Consider the following 13138-nt stretch of genomic DNA (forward strand, 5'->3'; position numbering starts at 1 on the left):
GCTGTGTTTGCGTGTGGGCGGCTGATTCTCTTTCGTTCGCATTCTCAAGCAAAAGTCAACGGCGCATTGGTTTTGAATGCAAATGGGCAGCAAACGAGGAGAAACGTGGCGGCAGCAGCAGCAGCAACAGCAGCGGCAGGAGGAGGAGAAAGCGGAAGAGGAAGATAAGTAAAAAGCGGGGTGGAGGTGGAGTAGGTGGAGGAAGAGAAGGAGCAGGAGAAGGTGTAGGTGTAGGTGGAAGATGAGCAGCAATTTGCATGGCTTCTTTTCGTTTCGTTTCTTTCCTTCGTTCTTTCTTCTCTTCCACGCCAGCTCAAACTACTCCCCCGCCCAAAGCTCAACCTCACTTCCTCTGATTGCTGCTGCTGTTGCTGTTGTTGCTGGTCTGTGGCGGGCTGCGATAAGGATAAGCTCCAGCTTGATGACTGCAGGAAGGCTGCCGCTATCCAAGGACACCTTTTGGCGCCTATCGTCTTTCAATTAGTTTAATTAAATTGCAATTTTCTTATCTTGCAACGCAGCAACGAAAAGGGAAAACGAAAATGAAAATGAAAACGAAACGAACGCCTGCCAGAACCTGGTCAGCTTAGCCCCCTGTTTATGCTTTTTTATACCCGGTACTCGAAGAGTAAATAGGGTATATTGTATTTGTGCGGATAACGGTTGTATGTAACGCACAGAAGGAAACGTTTCCGACCCCATAAAGTATATATATTCTTGATCAGCATCAATAGCCGAGTCGATTGGGCCATGTCTGTCTGTCCGTCCGTCCGTCCGTCCGTCCGTCCGTCCGTCCGTCCGTCCGTCCGTCCGTCCGTCCGTCCGTCCGTCCTTATGAGCGCCTGGATCTCAGAGACTATAAGAGCTAGAGCCACCAAATTTTGCATCCAGACTTCTGTATGCTCACACTGTTACAAGTGTATTTCAAAAATGAGCCACGCCCCCTTCCGCCTCCGCAAAAGGGCGAAAACCTCCCAAATCTACAATTTTGAAGATAGCAGAAAACTAAACGCCATTCCGTAGGGAATGACCATATCTATCAGATCACCAAATTGGGATACGATTGGATCATTTTTAAAGCCACAATGAAGAAATTAATTTGCAGTGGCCAAACCCACCCCGTCCCGCAGCATTAACACTCTGCATCGCGCTGTTTATGGCCTCTCCCCCTGACACGTCTCTGCCTTTGTCTCTGCCACTGTCTATGCCTCTGCCGCGACTCTGCAGTGTGTGTCTATAGGGGAGGGTGGCGAGCTAAAGGAGCGTGTTGGCGTGAGCAGTGTTGTTGATGTATGTAGATGACAGATGAAGAAAAAATTTAAAATTTTTTCAAATAACCGCTAAGTTGCAGATGTAGTACTGAGTGCCGGGTATAAAAGTTGTGACGCGTAAGAAGCGTCTCACACGTCCCTTCTCGTTTCTTTTTGCCTTCTGTCTCCGCCTCCGCCTCCGCCTCTGTTTCAGTTTCTGTTGTTGTTGTTTTTTCCACTTTTTCTGTGCTGCCGACTCTCGGCATCAGATTCGGATTATTTCTTTTGCTGTTTTGCCGCCTGTTAATTATTGCTGCACACTTTGCTGCGCTTTCAAATGGCATCAAAGTTCTCATCTCTTCTGCCCAATCCTGTGTGCCAGCGCAATCATGATTTAAGGCATGCCCCAGGGCATTGGTTTCCATAGCTTAAATCGCACCTAAGCTGCCACACAGATACTGACGGGCACTCCGTTAAAGCCGGGCTCAGGCATAAACTTAAAGCAACAATTACTAATTAATCGCGGATATTTAATACAAATTTTAACACAAACATCTTCTCTGAAGAGTAACGGACCCAAGAATACGTTCAACATGTTCTCCAACATTAAAGCTTTTTCGGCTGGGTGTTCTTCGGGTTCTCTTCTACTTTTTGGGATTTTTTTCACACCCTTCACTTAACCAGCTTGTGCCGTTGTGCTGCTCATTTGGAGAGGCGCCAAAGTTACTTTTACAAGTATCCCCCCAAAGGTATCCCTTGACCTCTCCCTCTTCGGCAATCCTTTCTCCTGCTTATCCTGTGAAAAAATGTAACCAACTAGACACCAAACAAAACAAAAAACGAAAAACTGTCCAAAGTGCGACCAAATGACCTTTTTAATTCGTGGCCATGCACTTTTTTGCGCTGCTCCACTCCACAGCTCGTACCCTCTCTCTCTCTCTCTCTCTATCGCCAGCTCTCTTTTAACCGCTATGTGTGTGTCCGTCTCTTTTATTCGCTTGGCATGTCTGGGACTCTTTTGGGTGTGAAATGAAATTTGCAGCTTTTGGCGCAGAAAGAAAGTTGCAAAGATTTTTTCTTTTCTCGTTCCCTTTATCTTTGTCTTTCGTTTTTGTTTCGGGTTCTCGCTCTCTCTCTCTCTCTGCCTATGTACCCGCTGTTACCTGCTCACTTGCTCTGTCTCCCTTTCCCGCTCCCTTCTGTGTAAATGTGTTAATGCGCTCGCCGCGCTGCATTACTTACGTGATACTTTGCCCAGTGTCCTGCACAGTCCCCCTGTCCCACAGTGGAAAGAGAATGGATAAAGAGAGAAGAGCTTTCGCTTATTTTCAGACACAAAAACCAAATGGTATCGCCCCACAGTGCTCAAAATTCTGCTACCAATTTTTGTCTGCAAATGAAGTTGGTGCTCGCGAAATAAGTAGTGTGTGTGTGTGTGCATGAGAGTGTGTGTCTCTGTTGAAATCAGCTTAAGCATTAGTGCTGGTCCAGCCACATTCACACACTCGCACACACACACTCCCTCCAAGCACTAGACCAACGCCAACGCCAACGCCAGACCCAACCCCACCCGTGGTGTTTGCCCAGCTTGACTCAACTCAACTCGCCTCACCTCGCCCATGTGGCTAAGGTCAAATCCATTTGACTCTCTGAGCAAATTGCAGCGCCATACTTCAGGCGGGCGACATCGTTACACCTCACCAACCAGCGTTGCCAACCAAATTAGTGCAAAAGCAAGCGGGAGTGAGCGGCAGTGGGTAGGGTAGGGCAGGATAAAAACTGCCAACGCTGCATTTAACAATTTTAATGGATTTTTTACCCCCGCCGCTGCTGCTGAGGCACAGTGCCAGAAATTGAATCTTTAAACTTGACCCGCTGCAGTGAAATCCACCAAGCAAACGGCAAATCATAACTCTTAGCAGTTGGACGGAGCAAAGTGCTGGCCTGCGTGTCCGCCCAGGAGAGCGTCATCTGTACGGACACGGACAGGGTATACAGCGCATATAAAAATATACAACAAATAAATATATGTTCGTTAAATATTTATTTCTATAATTATGTCAGTTGGCAGCTTTTAAAAGTTTTTGCAAAGCCCCGAGACCCCTTAACATTCCCATGCGAAAATGTTTGTGCATTTTTGCCGGACAGGTCGGGGGAGTGGGAGGACACACCTGAATTTGGTGGAGCGTCTTTTTATTGTCAAGCAAAAAAACAAATGAAAATTCCTGCTTGATGTTTTTCGTTGTTTCCGTGCACCGAAATTGTCTTTTTGGCGGGGCGACGCGCTAATAAACAAATAAGTGGGAGTGGCAGACGCTCAATTAAGGCTATTAAGCGTTACTACGGAGCGAGAGAGAGAGAGAGAGAGACAGCTAAAGCAAAGCATTGGCAGCCATTTGGTTTTATGACTCTGTCTATAAAAATTCCTTAGTTGAAATTTATTTGCTCCATTAGATGGCATTTCCTAGGAGCACATCTCTCCTCCAACATCCAGCAAGACCCTCTTCCACCATAATGATTATGCGTTTGCTCTTATGTTTTTATTGGTAGATGGTAGATAGTCCCACTCCCAGTACCACCACCCGCAGCGTTTAAGCAAATTCAATAAGTCAACTCCCGGAGCAAAAAAAAAAGAAGAAAAGTTACTTTTCCTTTGGTCTTTGGTCTCTTCTCACAATCCCTCCCACCGAGCCCAATTTTGGTTTATTTATGAGCGATACAAACGAATAAATTAGAACTGGCCGAAATTGGCAGCGGGACAAGGGTTCGACCTGCCCAGTAACCGCACTCCCAAAACACACACACACGAAGTGCTCTCCAGTTCCAGTCTGGAGGGAAAAAACGAAAAAAGAAAACAACAGGGAAAGGAGTATTTAAACGCTTTGCTGGTCATTCGTCAACTTGTCCATGAAAACCGCTTAAGCCAACCACAAAATTTGTTCGTTGTCCGGGCCTAAATAGCCGGCGTTTCCCCATAATAATCCCGTAATTTACACTCTAATTAAAATTAAAATCATTAATCTATCCTCAACCGCGAGTCCGTGCATTTTTATTGTGCAAAAACACAATTAATTTATTTGTTTATTGCGGAAGCGGGTTTCGTTTCTAGGCTGCTCCTTTTTTATCTAAATAAATATTGTTATTTATATTTTGATTTATAATTTATTCCACTGCAGCAGACAAATTTATTCTCATCCATCTGATCACTTGTGCAGTACTTCCATTTTATTTCTCAATAATAGTTTCCATTTCTACTTATTTTAGTCTACCAGAATCTAGAGCAGTTCAATCATATTAAAGCGCATCTCTAGGCACACAGCGTTATTGCACATCGATATTCATCGCAAGGTCAGCTTACTTTTGCCATCACCGCCATCCGCCATCCGCCATCCGCCATGTGCTTCACGTGTTTGCTGTTGTGTTCGTTTTTTGTATGTGTTTTTATTGGTGCAAAATGCTTCAACTGCGTATTTTTTTGGAGTTTATTAAGTGGATCTGCCTGGACCAATGCCAGAACTAGTTAGAAATGTGATTTGGCTTGCAAACAGTTTTGCAGAAACTCTCCCGAAGTGTATGTAAGTTGTGTTTCTTGGAATTTGCTTACTTTGCTTACATTTTGGTTTCAGGAAGCAAGGCGTCTGCATTGGGATCGTGTAAGATAAATGTGTGTAAGATAAACGATTTATTAAGGTATTCCTCAGGACTTACACACCGCTGCAAGTCCTTCGAGGCTTACGCACAAACAATTCCCTTTATCGTAAGCAATAATTATTATTTATTTGAATCTTTTAAATCTCCCTTGCCTTTGGTAAGCCAAAGAAAACTAATGCAATGCCACAAAGGCACAGCGGCATCGCAATGGCAATGAATAGATGAACCGTCACCGGTGCGCCTTCAAGAAAGTCAAGAAATTTGGCAGCTTGTACCCAAAGTAGCTCCAACAATCGAAGGAGGCTGTCCGTGGAGTCATACTCGACTTTTAGTGCATTTTCAGCGAGGTTCTGGTCGTTGGTTAGATCCTGGTTGCCATCGGGCATGGGCAATGCCTGCTCGAAGAATTGTCGGACTCGAGCCAATGGTGTTGGCTTTTGGGTTGGCTCAAGTGATTCCATATCTGAATTCTCATGCTCCTCCAGGCGACGCATCTCTTCTGAAATTCTTCTCAGTTCTTGCAGCGTGTTGTACCAATTGTTGACTCGTTGCTGTTGCTTTGTGGAATTGTTGGATTTTTTCTGCATTCGCTTGTTCTGCAAATTTTCAATTTGCTCCTTCGCTTTCATTGCCGAGAGTGAACTTTTACGAAGGGCACCAAACAATGTCGAGCTGCCATCGTGCAAACGGCTGATAATGGGTCGTGGCAGTACCTTCAGACACTTATTGCCATTTGAAGTGTCTTGGGACTCGGATTGCTTGTGGATAGCCTGGTGTCCAAGTGGCTCATTCTGCTCTCGATTTATTTCTGTCATTTCAAGGCGATCCTCGCCGTGGCCTGTTGCTCGTTGCTGCTGCTGCTGCTCAGCTGCCTTGAAGTTGGATTCTGAAAACAATCAACAATTAGTTTCCTCCTCCTCATATTCGATCTATGCAAAAATGTAAAACTTTTACTTGCCGGTTTTTGGACTGTATTTTGCTTTGTTATGTTTCATTTTCTACAACCAAAAGAATGTAATGTGAAAATCAAGAGAATTTGTTGTGTCTGCTCTGAGTACTGGAATTATACTGAGAAACTGAGACAGTTCTACGATCTTGAGAGTTCCAAGAAGTGTACTTGGATTTTTCGAACAAGTATACATATGTAGGTTGAGCATGCCTTGTAATTTGCAATTCATAAATCAAAAAGAATCTAAACTTAGCTCCAACAGTTCCAATTCTACACAGCTCTCAGTTCGTATTATTAACAAATAAGAACTCTGCACCATGGACTGCTTCCAGGTGCCTAAAGTTGTCAATAGACACGTGCTGAAGGCCATTTATTTTTTATCGGAATGCATTTTGCTGGACTCCATACCTTCGTCTTCCATTAAGCTGGAGGTGGCCTACACACTGCGCAACGTCAATCCGGTTCAGGATTTGGACGCCGCAATTGAGTCGTCGCTGAAGAACTTTAGCTTGCTTGGCATCCTAAAAGAGACAACCACGGACAGCGATGAAAAGTTGTATGAGCTGCAGTTGAAGCCTTCAAACGGGACTCGCAAATTTTGAGCTTACTTGAGGACCCTTCAACTAATGTAAGAACAAATTTGTTGTGCCTTTAGCTTGTTGTTCATTTTGCGCCTTAGATTTTTTTCATTTTTTGGGAAGGTTTCGGAGGCAGCATATGGCAAAGAGGGAGAAGCCTTTGGAGATCCAATCCAAGCATAAAAAATTACCACTTAAAGTTGTTGCTACCACAGAGCGACTAAATAAAATTATTATGTTATAGTTACAGTATGCAGTTGTTGTATGTAATTGTAAAGTAGAGGCTGGCAGCGTCGTGAGCTCGGGCAGCGCAGTCGGCGCACGCAGCGGCAGAGAAGCTAGAAACGTTTTCGCCTTTGCGTAAAGCCAGAGAGCAAAGGTGCCCAAGAAAGCTCTCTCTCTCTCTCTCCCTCGCTTAAATGCATGGTAAATGAAGATCCGCTATGCACAAAGCAAGAAATGCGAAAGAGAAGCAAGTAACGGTGTGCGTGTGTGCTTGTGTGGTTGTGGGTGATCAGCAGCAGCACGCGGTACCTGCTTCTGGCACACACCCTTACACCCTAAGAAAAACGTTAATACACACTTACAATATGTGCAAGCATGCAACCATCTTTGCGGTGGATTAGTAGAAGTAAAAGGCCAGATATTTTACAACCGTTAAACCTCATCTGTGGTGGATTAGTACTAAATATTTATGCTCGTGCATACAACACTGGGCAAAAAATCGTATTTCAAGGTGCATATATCCCTGAATTTTGGCCGCTCGCTGGAGTAATTTTTGCATTTCTTCTTCCTGAAGTCGTTCGTCAGAAGCTGAGTCTAACATTTTGTTGTGGGTAGGCATTTTACAGTCCCATGGTTCGGGCTTTCTGTTGCCTTTTTGTTTGGAATAAAAACCTACTTTGTTATATTGTTGAATGTTCTTCTTCTGTTCCCTAATGGCTGTCGTCCTGTGTGTCCCCGCACTGAATCCGGCGGCAGCAGCAGTACACCACCGAGGCACTGCGGTTGCCCAGTGTTGCCGAGTGTCCAGTAAGCAGTGCGGCAGCTGCAGTCGAGGTCACATGCACAACGCTGCCTGCATGCTTGTTGTATTCTTTTTGGTACGAGAACTGCAGCAGTGTGTTCGTGTGTGGGGGGGTAGAGAGGTGGAATGTGTGCTTTCTCTTGCCACAAGAAAACACTCAAAGGCTGAAAGGATTTTCGCTCACAAGTGGCAACCGGAAGTGTTGTGCGGCTCAAGAGTCTACTTCAGCTGGCACGCACGAACCCACCCATTGACGGGAGCAAAAGTTGGCGTAGGAAGGATCACACGGCACTGGACAGGGGCAGACATGTTGAAAGGTGGAAATTGAGGCGATTTACTTTATACAAAATAGGCTTCATCGCCCATTCCATGGCCATGCCGCAGCCGCAGGTTTAATGCACTTTCCCCACTTGGCAACTTAGCAACTTGTTGATGGAATCATGCAGAGGAAAGGAAAGGCGTTGCCCAGTCGGTCAATGGAAAAACAAAACGGTGGACGGTGGACGGGGGACGGGGGGCACCCAGCAGCGAATTTCTCCTAATTAAGTCGGAAAACGGCACAGGGCTGGACGCGGCAGCAAAGGGAAATATTTATGAAAATTACTTCGACGTCGCACAAATAAATAAAACGAACCAAGTGAGGAAGGCGTTTGGCCAGAAGCAAAAATTGTGCACACAAAGAGCTGAAGTTGGAGATGGAGTGGGAGCTGTTGCTGGGGTTCTGGGGTTCTGGGGCCAACAAACTAATCACAATAATCACGCTGAAATAAAATTAATAAAAATGCGTGGCCCGCTGGCACGGCAAGGAGCATTTAAGAACATAAATAAAAATTAGCAAAGCCAACAGCCCAGGACTCAGGATCTCAGACTCTCGGGCCCTGCCCTGCCCTGCCTTGGTAATAAAAGCCACAAATATAAAGAAATTACACAAAACTGCGACGGAACTGGAGATGTCGAGGAAGCCGGCAGCAGTAGATGACCGGAAAAGTTAAAGCAGCTAGCGAATAAACGAAAAACTAATAAAAGCCTTTGACCAACGTCCTACAGTGCTCGGCCCCTCGGCCCCTTGGCCACTGCCCCACAACTTCTCAGTGAGGCAATGAACAAACAAGCCGGCAACAAAATGTGCCCTGAGAAGGCGGCACAGGGCACAACTTTGGATTTGTAATGGCCTTCCAGCCCAACGCCAGCCAGCCAGCCAGGTTCTCACCTGCTACTTTGTTTCCAGATACGTTGCGAGCAGGTGGAGTAAAACGAGCACGAGGACCTCACTAATGACGACGACGACGACAAGGAGAGGGTGGTCTTTGGGTGGCCCTCGTTCTGCCACTTGCTCTAATTGAAGTCAACGAAACTTCCGATCATAAAAATAATTAACTTTTAGTGTAAAATGCAAGAAAAGAAGCAATTCCAAAGGGAGCCAAGGGAAGTCGGAGCGGGTTTCTAATTGGAGTTCTTCGCATCGATCAGGCTATGGGATCGGAGCAGAAGGGACAACAATTTTAATTGTTATATTTATTTATTTTCAAGTGTTTCTGTTTGTATTTAATGCTTGCAAATTGCATTTATTCATTGACTTTAGAATTGCTTTTCATGTTTCGGTGGTCACATTTTGAAGTCTCTTTCGCCTGCAGGCCTCTTGATTATGCTGCAGGAGCTCTAAACAAATAAGCAATGCAATAATAATATGCACAAAATTCGAGCGAATATTTGTTGCCTTGAGGGAGAAGGATGGGAAAATATTAATGTGAAGACTGATCCAACAAACGGGCTGTTTCCATTAACAAAGTCAAACAAATGCCAGGAAAAGTGAATTGAATCGAGTCAACGTTTTGCACCGAAAACACCAAAGATTCTGTTACCACCCCCTGCACTCCCCACGTCCCTTCTCCCCTCTATGGATTACATTGAACTTTTGACATCAATTGCACTTAATTTATGCAGCCAACAAATTTCGATTTTGCGCCCAAAATTATGTTTGTTGGCTCCAGCCAGCCCCGCCAGGCAAAAGGCAACAACAAAATTGCAAGAATAACAATTGCAAAATTTAAATAATAATTCAGTCACACATGTGTGTGTGTGTGTGTCTGTGTGTATTGTATATTAAATATATAAATTTTGTATGGCACCCACTTCGTGGAGGGGTTACAAACAATTGGCATAAATTTCCACACAGTTTTCGCATTAATTAATTGTAGAACGACGAAAGGCGCACTGACTGGCTGTGGCCAAAACCCTTTTGGATATGCAGTAAGGCCAATTCTGCAACTCGAACGGAAGGACCCATCCCATCCCATGCCATCCCATCCCATCCGATTCAATGCCCGGAGACCAATTAGAAGACGAAGTGCACAGAGAAATTTAATTAACATTTTCAAATGTTTTGCATGCCTGGACATGTTCTCTGGGTAGTAAAAACTTTCGACGGTCGGTCGGTCGGTCGGTCGCTCGGATGATATTGGTTCGCTTGTCGCACCTTCAATTCGGGCTTTGCTCAGCACCCCCCGCACCCCCGCACCACCACCCCTTGTGTAATTTGTCCGAAAGTGTCGTTGGGGGGAGAGGGGCTTTAACCCCTTACCCGGGGCCTGATTACTTTGACTCCTCCTTTTGTCTCCCGCTAGCCTGCTCGTATAACAGAATTTCAATGGAAAATAGTTTTTATGACACATAAACTCGCCACGTCGCCCACGTTGCTCCCTCTCTCTTACACTCTCCTCTTCCCGTTCTACCTCTTCCCCCTCTCTCTGCGCTCACGAACACACGAGCACGTACACACGTGCCCGGTGCGCCAGAGAAAGCTTTTTCATGGATCATGTTCTCCCTCGCTCGCTGTAACCCTCTGCCTGTGTGTGTGTTCGGTGTCGAGTGAAAAGTTCAAATGCAAAAATGAAAATTAAATACAAAATGCTAAGTACTTCCATCAGTGGACCCCACCACCTGACTTTTCGGCCAACACGAAATTTCTCGCAATTTGGCAAAACATTTGACCAGCTTACATTTGGAGAGGAACGAACGGGCTTTGGCTAATTTTTGGCGTATTCCACTATGTTTTTGTTGGCTATTTAACTTTAAGTCTTAATTGATTGAACAAAAAATGTGTGCGCTCGAAGAGCATAAGGTTGTGTGCGAGCTTTTTTTATGGCTGCTGCTAATCCTCCCTCTCCACACGCTCACAAATTTTTGATATTTATTGTTTGCTTTCGTCGTGTGTCCTAGCTACAGGTACAGCTCCCATCTTCCCACCTTCTGCTCTTGTTCTGCTTGTCATTTGGGCTTTTATTATTATTACTGAAGACCCCGAACCCAGTCCCAGCCCCAGCTCCAGCTCCAGCTCCATCCCCCGCCCGCCAACCACTGTGTAACAGCAACAACAAAGAGCTTGCTCGTATAATGGAATTTATTTTATGGCCAACAGGTAAGAACATTTTGTTGTCCCTTCGGCGTGGGTGTTGGTGCTAATTTTGCTTTTGCTTCTACTATTTGTTCCAGGACAACTCCCCCACTCCCACTCCCACTCCCACGCAGCTCACGAACACGAAAGAATAACGGGAAACAACGCTGTCCATATGCTGTGGGGCAATATTTTTTAATGCCCCGCCCGGAGGCGTAAAAAACAAGCGAAGAAAGACCAAATTTTCGGTGCGACACCCGAAGACAATTAAAATGTATTCAACGCCTTCCTCCCGCGCTCCATCATCCCAAGCAAGTCCGAAAAGAATGGAGAAAATATCAACATAAATATGTAATAAGCGGCATTCCTGATGAAAGAATGGCTGGAGGAGGAGCAGGGGGACAGCTGTCGGCATTATGCGACTTACATTAGCGTGTTAATGCAATTAAAAAGTCGGCTCAGGGCAACAACAGAAAGGAGAGCTATACATAACAGGGCAACAAAGACAATGAATCTTCGGACCCCCCCAAAAAAAAAACGAAAACCCAAATTAAAAGTTCTTTCTTTCACGTTTGTCAGCATCCCCAGGGAAAGCGCCGAAAAAGTGCCAAAGGGCGAGAATAGGATGATGGGGAAGATCTCTAAGTGATCCATGTAATTCTTGGGTTTCAGCTTTCACCAAACAAATTGCTTTTTCTTTGTTGTTTTTTTATGTTTTCAACTATCTCAAAGAAGCGTTTGCAACATATTTCAATGTTAATTCCTTTTGCATAAATATTTGGTGCAATTTTCACAACTAAATGACATGAGATCCGCGCAGCCATCACCTTTCACCATTGGCCTGATCCTGTCCCGAGCCTGTCACTCATTTAAAGCTGCTGCTGCTGCTGCTGCTGGAGAGGTGGAACAGAACCCTCCCATTGGTTCACTCATAAATCATTTTCGTGCCGCGCACTGCCGCAGAATGACACACGATGGCCGGTGGACCCCCCTGAACTTTGTTTGCTCTCATCGTTTCGGGCGCTCGTTTGCCGTTTTTGGGGGCTCACAAATTGTTTTTCAACAAATTGGAAAGTGTTTCACAAGTAGACAGACACCTGACCAAACCAGAAACTTTATTAACAGCTCGATTAATAATAATAATAATGAAAGTGCAAAAATTATATCAGGCCAAAAGCGAACTCAAATTCGTTAGAGCAAAAGTTTTGAGGGGATCGTTTGCCATTTTCATTATTTAAATAAAAGTTCAAATTAAACAGGATTCATTTGAGTTGTGCAGGAAGAAAACTTCAGAGAGGGGGGGGGGGGCGGCATGGGGAAGGGACAGCGTGAAGTGTGGGCGACGTTTACATAATTCCACTCAACGCCGACTTGAAGGATGACTAATGACATATTGCTCAGTTGCAGGAGAGCTGGGTCTGTGGGCATCCTCTGACGATGGTCACAGATATGTCACATTTGTCTGGCCAACAGATACTTCACAAAAGTACCAGCCAGCAGGGGGGACTGAAGCGGGTACCACCTAGACCCACACTTCAACGGTAGAGCGAGGGACTGGTGGACTGGTGGACTGGTTCCTGCGGTGATTTTTCTAAGCTGTCATCTGCAACTGGTCCAGGGGATTGGACATGGCCAAGCCATCATCATCAGCAGTCAGCCAGCCACCCAGCAAAGATACTAATTGTCAGTCTGCCCAACCCTTGGCGAAGTTTCAGAAATGTTCCGGCAAACGTTTATTCGATTGGAAGACAAATGGAAAGGGCGAAAATTAAATGCAAATGAATTTCTCCGCAGAAAATGTGTTTTCACCTAGAAAATATATTCCAGAACATCCTTTTTCAGTGTAGAAAAAAATGTCAAAAAGTGTTCTCTGCTGATGCTGCACACACACACACAACACACACACATGAGTGGGGATGGGGATGCCTGATGAAATAGATTTTTCGTAACATATGTAATAGACATAGAAGTTCTGTGATTGATTGCCAATTCCCCACCCCCACCCCCCCAATAAATCGGTTAAATAAAGAATACAAAAATCCGAATCGGAGTGCGAAAAGCGAAATGCGAAAAATATTGCCAGCAAAATCAAACTGTCAACGCATTCGAATAGAAACAACAATAAGTCTGCACAAATGCAAGGCAATTAGCAGCAGTCCGCAGTGGGACACAGAGAGCGGGAGAGCGAGGAGGAAATGTCGCAGAGCTTTTTGCAACACTTTCGTCTCTGGGGTGTAGTCACCTGAAGGACCGGCAAACGGGCAATGGCAAATTTTTGTCGTCAAGTTT

Source organism: Drosophila subobscura, chromosome A, assembly GCF_008121235.1.
Source record: "Drosophila subobscura isolate 14011-0131.10 chromosome A, UCBerk_Dsub_1.0, whole genome shotgun sequence".
In the NCBI taxonomy this organism is placed as follows: Eukaryota; Metazoa; Arthropoda; class Insecta; order Diptera; family Drosophilidae; genus Drosophila; species Drosophila subobscura.